This window comes from Tribolium castaneum, unplaced genomic scaffold (assembly GCF_031307605.1).
Source record: "Tribolium castaneum strain GA2 unplaced genomic scaffold, icTriCast1.1 ptg000046l, whole genome shotgun sequence".
Taxonomy (NCBI): domain Eukaryota; kingdom Metazoa; phylum Arthropoda; class Insecta; order Coleoptera; family Tenebrionidae; genus Tribolium; species Tribolium castaneum.
The window spans coordinates 37,501-45,000 of record NW_026986644.1 but is presented as its reverse complement, the minus strand read 5'-3'; the positions used below and the strand labels follow the sequence as shown (position 1 = coordinate 45,000).

The 7,500-nt window shown below is 39.1% G+C and overlaps 1 non-coding gene across 1 annotated transcript; it reads left to right on the top strand.

Moving 5' to 3' along the window:
* The first annotated feature begins 3,834 nt into the window (after positions 1 to 3,834).
* Positions 3,835 to 5,757, top strand: LOC135267508 (small subunit ribosomal RNA). The gene has a single exon (XR_010335927.1). It is a non-coding gene; the product is annotated as a small subunit ribosomal RNA (ribosomal RNA).
* The last annotated feature ends 1,743 nt before the right edge of the window (positions 5,758 to 7,500 follow it).

Sequence of the window (7,500 nt, the reverse complement as noted above, 5' to 3'; positions counted from 1 at the left end):
TGATGAAATACGACGTTCATGTGACCATAAAGTAACAAACGAAGTACGGCGCTCACAAATGCAGCACTCAAAATTATTGTTTCATTGCACGACGTTTGCTTTGTTTCTGACTGCGACGAAATGCAGCGTTCATTTGACTTTGTACATAGTACAGACGAAGTACGACGTTTGCGAAGTACGGCACTCAAAATCGTGATTTTCATGTACGACGTTTATTTGCACGTCCTGCCGACTGCGACGGAGTACAGCGTTCAATTGACTTTGTACATAGTACAGACGAAGTACGACGTTTGCGAAGTACGGCACTCAAAATCGTGATTTTCTTGTACGACGTTTATTTGCACGTGCTGTCGACTGCGACGAAGTTAAGCGTTCATTTGACTTTGTACATAGTACAGACGAAGTACGACGTTTTCGAAGTACGGCACTCAAAATCGTGATTTTCTTGTACGACGTTTATTTGCACGTGCTGCCGACTGCGACGGAGTACAGCGTTCAATTGACTTTGTGCATAGTACAGACGAAGTACGACGTTTGCGAAGTACGGCACTCAAAATCATGATTTTCTTGTAAGACGTTTATTTGCAGTTGCTTCCGACTGCGACGAAGTACAGCGTTCAATTGACTTTGTACATAGTACAGACGAAGTACGACGTTTGCGAAGTACGGCACTCAAAATCATGATTTTCTTGTAAGACGTTTATTTGCAGTTGCTTTCGACTGCGACGAAGTACAGCGTTCAATTGACTTTGTACATAGTACAGACGAAGTACGACGTTTGCGAAGTACGGCACTCAAAATCATGATTTTCTTGTAAGACGTTTATTTGCAGTTGCTTCCGACTGCGACGAAGTACAGCGTTCAATTGACTTTGTACATAGTACAGACGAAGTACGACGTTTGCGAAGTACGGCACTCAAAATCATGATTTTCTTGTACGACGTTTATTTGCACTTGCTGTCGACTGCGACGAAGTTTAGCGTTCATTTGACTTTGTACATAGTACAAACGAAGTACGACGTTTGCGAAGTACGACACTCAAAATCATGATTTTCTTGTACGACGTTTATTTGCACTTGCTGTCGACTGCGACGAAGTTTAGCGTTCATTTGACTTTGTACATAGTACAGACGAAGTACGACGTTAGCGAAGTACGGCACTCAAAATCGTGATTTTCTTGTACGACGTTTATTTGCACGCGCTGTCGACTGCGACGAGGTTTAGCGTTCACTTGACTTTGTACATAGTATAGACGAAGTACGACGTTTGCGAAGTACGGCACTCAAAATCGTGATTTTCTTGTACGACGTTTATTCGCACGTGCTGCCGACTGCGACGAAATGCAGCGTTCATAGTACAAACGAAGTACGACGTTCACAAAGTGATGAAGTAAAACGTAAACAATAAATAATAATAATGCAACCCACAATACACTAATTGTGTATTAAAATTGCATAACCTACACGAAGTACGACGTTCAAGAATACTAAAGAATTTTATTTGTGTTGTATATAATGAAAAAACAGCAAATTTTTTTGCAAATTACGTATCTGTAAATAAATGTAAACATTTAGCAACTAATCAAAATTGTTTTTTTTGCCTAGATATTAAAGTAAAACATAAAAATACATTAAATTTATAAAATGCAACCCGCAGCACACTAGATGTGCATTAATATTGCATAACCTTCACGAAGTACGACGTCCAAAAATATTAATTTTTTTTTATATTGAGGTTAAAAGTGAGAAAACATAAATTAATAATAATGCAACCTGCAATACACTTAATATGTACTGATCTTGCATAACCTTTACGAAGTACTACGTTCAAGTATAAATTAATATTATTGTGACTCGCAATACACTAAATTTGTATCAATATTGCATAACCTACACGAAGTACGACGTTCAAGAATATTAAAGAATTTTATTTGTGTTGTATATAATAAAAAAACAGCAAATTTTTTTGCAAGTTACGTATCTGTAAATAAATGTAAACATTCAGCAACTAATCAAAAATGTTTTTTTGCCTAGACATTAAAGTAAATCATAAGAATACATTAAATTTATAAAATGCAACCCGCAGCACAACAGATGTGCATCAATATTGCATAACTGTTACGAAGTACGACGTCCAAAAATATTAAATTTTTTTTTATATGAAGGTAAAAAGTGAGAAAACATAAATTAATAATAATGCAACCTGCAATACACTTAATGTGTACTGATGTTGCATAACCTTCACGAAGTACTACGTTCAAATATAAATTAATATTATTGCGACCCGCAATACACTAAATTTGTATCAATATTGCATAACTTACACGAAGTACGACGTTTAAAAATATTAAATGTTTTATTTGTAGTTTGCATATAATAAAAAAAAAACAAATTTTGATGTAAATTACGTATCTATAAATAAACGTACACATTTAACAATTAAATAAACATAGTATTTTGGCCTAGATATTAAATTAAAACATAAAAATGCATAATATTTATTAAAATGCAACTTGCAATACACCAAATGTGTATTAATATTGCATAACCTTTACGAAGTACGACGTTCACGAAGTACGTCGTTTACGAAGTGCGACGTTTACGAAGTACGTCGTTTACGAAGTGCGACGTTCACGAGGTACGTCGTTTACGAAGTGCGACGTTCACGAAGTACGTCGTTTACGAAGTGCGACGTTCGCGAAGTACGACGTCTACACATTAGGGCACTCAAAATTATTGTTACGTTGTACGACATTCAGACGTTCCAACTGCGACTAACTACAGCATTCATTTGACTTTGCACATACGACGAACGAAGTACGACGTTTACGAAGTACGGCGCTTAAAATAATTTTGTTTTTATTAATTAATTATTTTTTTTAAAACAAACGTTTTTATAATTAAATTTTATAATGGTTTAAATATAAAATATGACTTTTTAATATTATCAATATTTAAAATATTTTCTCCCTTTTGTGTGTATGCCTTATAGTTATAGAGCTGTGCGCTTCGGTAGACGTCGCCTGTGGAGCTATGTCAGTGGAGCGGTGCGCACATCCAATACCGAGCGGCTGCCTCGATCGGTGTCGCGCTGGTATACATATGGTAGTGGTGTGTGTCGATGCGTTGAGTGAGGCGATATGAACGGTGTAACGGTTTAGTCGAAGTTTATCATAAATGACGACGACAAAACGACCGATTATGTATACGTTCTGCATTTGCTTCCAATTTATCGACGTTTATTGCACATTTCCGCTATCGAATTCGAATAGGGCTTTGCTTGCGAGATTGCTTTATTTTGTGATTTTGTGGCTCGCCCAGTTCCCCACAGCGAGATTGCGGATGCGGCAAAACGTATTCTCTTACGTTGGCGGTCCTTATGCAATCAAACTTTGTTGAACTAACAAATGTTTGTGATTTAAACAAACAAAAATAATAAATGCGTCAACTCTCTAATATCCGAGCGAGAATATTTATATAATATTCGTAACGTTTATGGATTCGAAAGAATTTCATAAATTCACGTCGCATTCAATCTTGCGAAGAGTGAAGAGAATGTTTGAACTTTTAAATCGGCAAAGGTAAAAAATAATATTATAAATATTATTATTATGCCTTTATTGACCGATATATGTGTTGTGGTGTTTAACGACTACGACGACGATGATGACGATACATTTATCTCTATATCGTACGAAGAAAAGAAGAAACAGCGTGGCGTTACTTTCTTATATGTTAGATTGTTTCGCACAAACGCGCATATTCTTCATCTTTATAAACGATGATGATGAGTATTTTATTCTCTCGTCTGTCTCAAAAAACACAAAAACACAGTTCCCTGGTTGATCCTGCCAGTAGTCATATGCTTGTCTCAAAGATTAAGCCATGCATGTCTCAGTACAAGCCAAATTAAGGTGAAACCGCGAAAGGCTCATTAAATCAGTTATGGTTCCTTAGATCGTACCCACATTTACTTGGATAACTGTGGTAATTCTAGAGCTAATACATGCAAACAGAGCTCCGACCGGAGACGGAAGGAGCGCTTTTATTAGATCAAAACCAATCGGTGGCGGTTTCGCCGTCATCGTACAACTTGGTGAATCTGAATAACTTTACGCTGATCGCACGGTCTCGCACCGGCGACGCATCTTTCAAATGTCTGCCTTATCAACTGTCGATGGTAGGTTCTGCGCCTACCATGGTTGTAACGGGTAACGGGGAATCAGGGTTCGATTCCGGAGAGGGAGCCTGAGAAACGGCTACCACATCCAAGGAAGGCAGCAGGCGCGCAAATTACCCACTCCCGGCACGGGGAGGTAGTGACGAAAAATAACGATACGGGACTCATCCGAGGCCCCGTAATCGGAATGAGTACACTCTAAACCCTTTAACGAGGATCAATTGGAGGGCAAGTCTGGTGCCAGCAGCCGCGGTAATTCCAGCTCCAATAGCGTATATTAAAGTTGTTGCGGTTAAAAAGCTCGTAGTCGAATTTGTGTCCCGCGCCGCCGGTTCATCGTTCGCGGTGTTAACTGGCGTTTCGCGGGACGTCCTGCCGGTGGGCTTAGCTCGAGAGGGCGGCCCAACTCAATCCCGCCGCGGTGCTCTTCATTGAGTGTCGAGGTGGGCCGGCACGTTTACTTTGAACAAATTAGAGTGCTTAAAGCAGGCTAAAACTTCGCCTGAATACTGTGTGCATGGAATAATGGAATAGGACCTCGGTTCTATTTTGTTGGTTTTCGGAACCCCGAGGTAATGATTAATAGGAACGGATGGGGGCATTCGTATTGCGACGTTAGAGGTGAAATTCTTGGATCGTCGCAAGACGGACAGAAGCGAAAGCATTTGCCAAAAACGCTTTCATTGATCAAGAACGAAAGTTAGAGGTTCGAAGGCGATCAGATACCGCCCTAGTTCTAACCATAAACGATGCCAGCTAGCGATCCGCCGACGTTCCTCCGATGACTCGGCGGGCAGCTTCCGGGAAACCAAAGCTTTTGGGTTCCGGGGGAAGTATGGTTGCAAAGCTGAAACTTAAAGGAATTGACGGAAGGGCACCACCAGGAGTGGAGCCTGCGGCTTAATTTGACTCAACACGGGAAACCTCACCAGGCCCGGACACCGGAAGGATTGACAGATTGAGAGCTCTTTCTTGATTCGGTGGGTGGTGGTGCATGGCCGTTCTTAGTTGGTGGAGCGATTTGTCTGGTTAATTCCGATAACGAACGAGACTCTAGCCTGCTAAATAGGCGTATTTCGACATCCCAAATGCCGGCTGGAGCCGGGTTCGCCCGGTCTCTATGTGCGGTTTTTACTGTCGGCGTACAAACAATTCTTCTTAGAGGGACAGGCGGCTTCTAGCCGCACGAGATTGAGCAATAACAGGTCTGTGATGCCCTTAGATGTTCTGGGCCGCACGCGCGCTACACTGAAGGAATCAGCGTGTCCTCCCTGACCGAGCGGTCCGGGTAACCCGCTGAACCTCCTTCGTGCTAGGGATTGGGGCTTGCAATTGTTCCCCATGAACGAGGAATTCCCAGTAAGCGCGAGTCATAAGCTCGCGTTGATTACGTCCCTGCCCTTTGTACACACCGCCCGTCGCTACTACCGATTGAATGATTTAGTGAGGTCTTCGGACCGGTGCGCGGTGGCGTTTCGACGTTGCCGATGTTGCTGGGAAGATGACCAAACTTGATCATTTAGAGGAAGTAAAAGTCGTAACAAGGTTTCCGTAGGTGAACCTGCGGAAGGATCATTAACGTGTAAATGTTGTTGTTTAGTTGTCACACATACACACACATTTTGTCTGTGCTGATCAACAAAAAACACACATACATACACTATTCGTATGATGATCAATTCTCATACAAAATTCTTTATTATGCGTCGAACGGAAAAGCAACAACGGGTCGTCTTGCATTAAGCGGATCTGTTGTTACGTTTTTCGATTTATTTTATAAATCGATTGTAAACGTGCCGTAAACGACGTTTTCAAAGAATTTTTTCGAACATTAACACGAATCAATATTGTCGAAAGATGGTTATGTGCTAACGTTTTATTATTGCTTTCGCAGTGCCGGTCTTAGCGTATTTCCATCATCGTATTCGCTTCGAAAAAAAGTACTAATACACAGTGGTGGTGTATAATTAATGTGCAAGAGATGTTGTTGTTGTTGTTGTAGTATTTGTATATGGTTGGAGTTATTTATAATAACAAACAAGAATGAATGAATGAATAATAATGGTGTCTGCCAATACGATCGTACTTTATGTACACGACTAAAACTTTATACATACAAACCATAATAATAAATAAACTCGAAACAACCAACAACAAAATTAATACGCTACTGTACATACAAATACACATTTATACATACCATCATTTTACTTAACCGATGGTGAGTGATGTTTGAAAAATAAACGCTTAGGCTTACGGTTTTGTAAGCCAGTCTTTGCGTATTTTCTTCATCGTATTCGCTTCGGAAAAAAGAAAATAAAGATGGTGTATAATTAATGTGTAAAAGAGATGTTGTAGTTGTAATTTAATTTGTAAATGGTTGGAGTTTATTAATAAATAAAAGGGGCTGTCTATTCGTCTGTACTTTATGTACAAGACTAAAACTTTATACATACAAACCATAATAATAAATAAACTCGAAACAACCAACAACAAAATTAATACGCTACTGTACATACAAATACACATTTATACATACCATCATTTTACTTAACCGATGGTGAGTGATGTTTGAAAAATAAACGCTTAGGCTTACGGTTTTGTAAGCCAGTCTTTGCGTATTTTCTTCATCGTATTCGCTTCGGAAAAAAGAAAATAAAGATGGTGTATAATTAATGTGTAAAAGAGATGTTGTAGTTGTAATTTAATTTGTAAATGGTTGGAGTTTATTAATAAATAAAAGGGGCTGTCTATTCGTCTGTACTTTATGTACAAGACTACAAAAACGTTTTATAACAATAAAAAGCTCGAAACAACCAATAACAAAATATACTACTACTATACTACTATACATACAAACGCACATTTATAAATACATAAAATCAATTTACTTTATCGATAGTGAGTGATGTTTGGAAAAAAACGCTTAGGCTTACGGTTTTCGGGTACCTGGGTTCCGCATGCGTCGAAGTAATAATTTACTTTAACGACGCGACGAACCGTAGGAATCTAAATAAAAAAGTTTATTAACTTTTTTAGATTCTGTGGGTTTTAAATGATATACGCCCGACTGACGAAGGAACGTTTTGCACTGCCTGTGCTTTTCTTTTGATTCGTTTTTATGTCGACGGACGTTCTTAGAATGCCCACCAAACGACGTATCACACAAAACACCCTACAATTGTATTGTTTGGTAAATATTGTTGTGATTAAGTTTGTAGCTGTGGCGTTTGTTTGAAGAAAACGTCTGGTTTTTCGACATATTTTCTATTTAATAAATATACATAATGCTTATCGCAAAAGGAGCAGAGTTTTATAGAC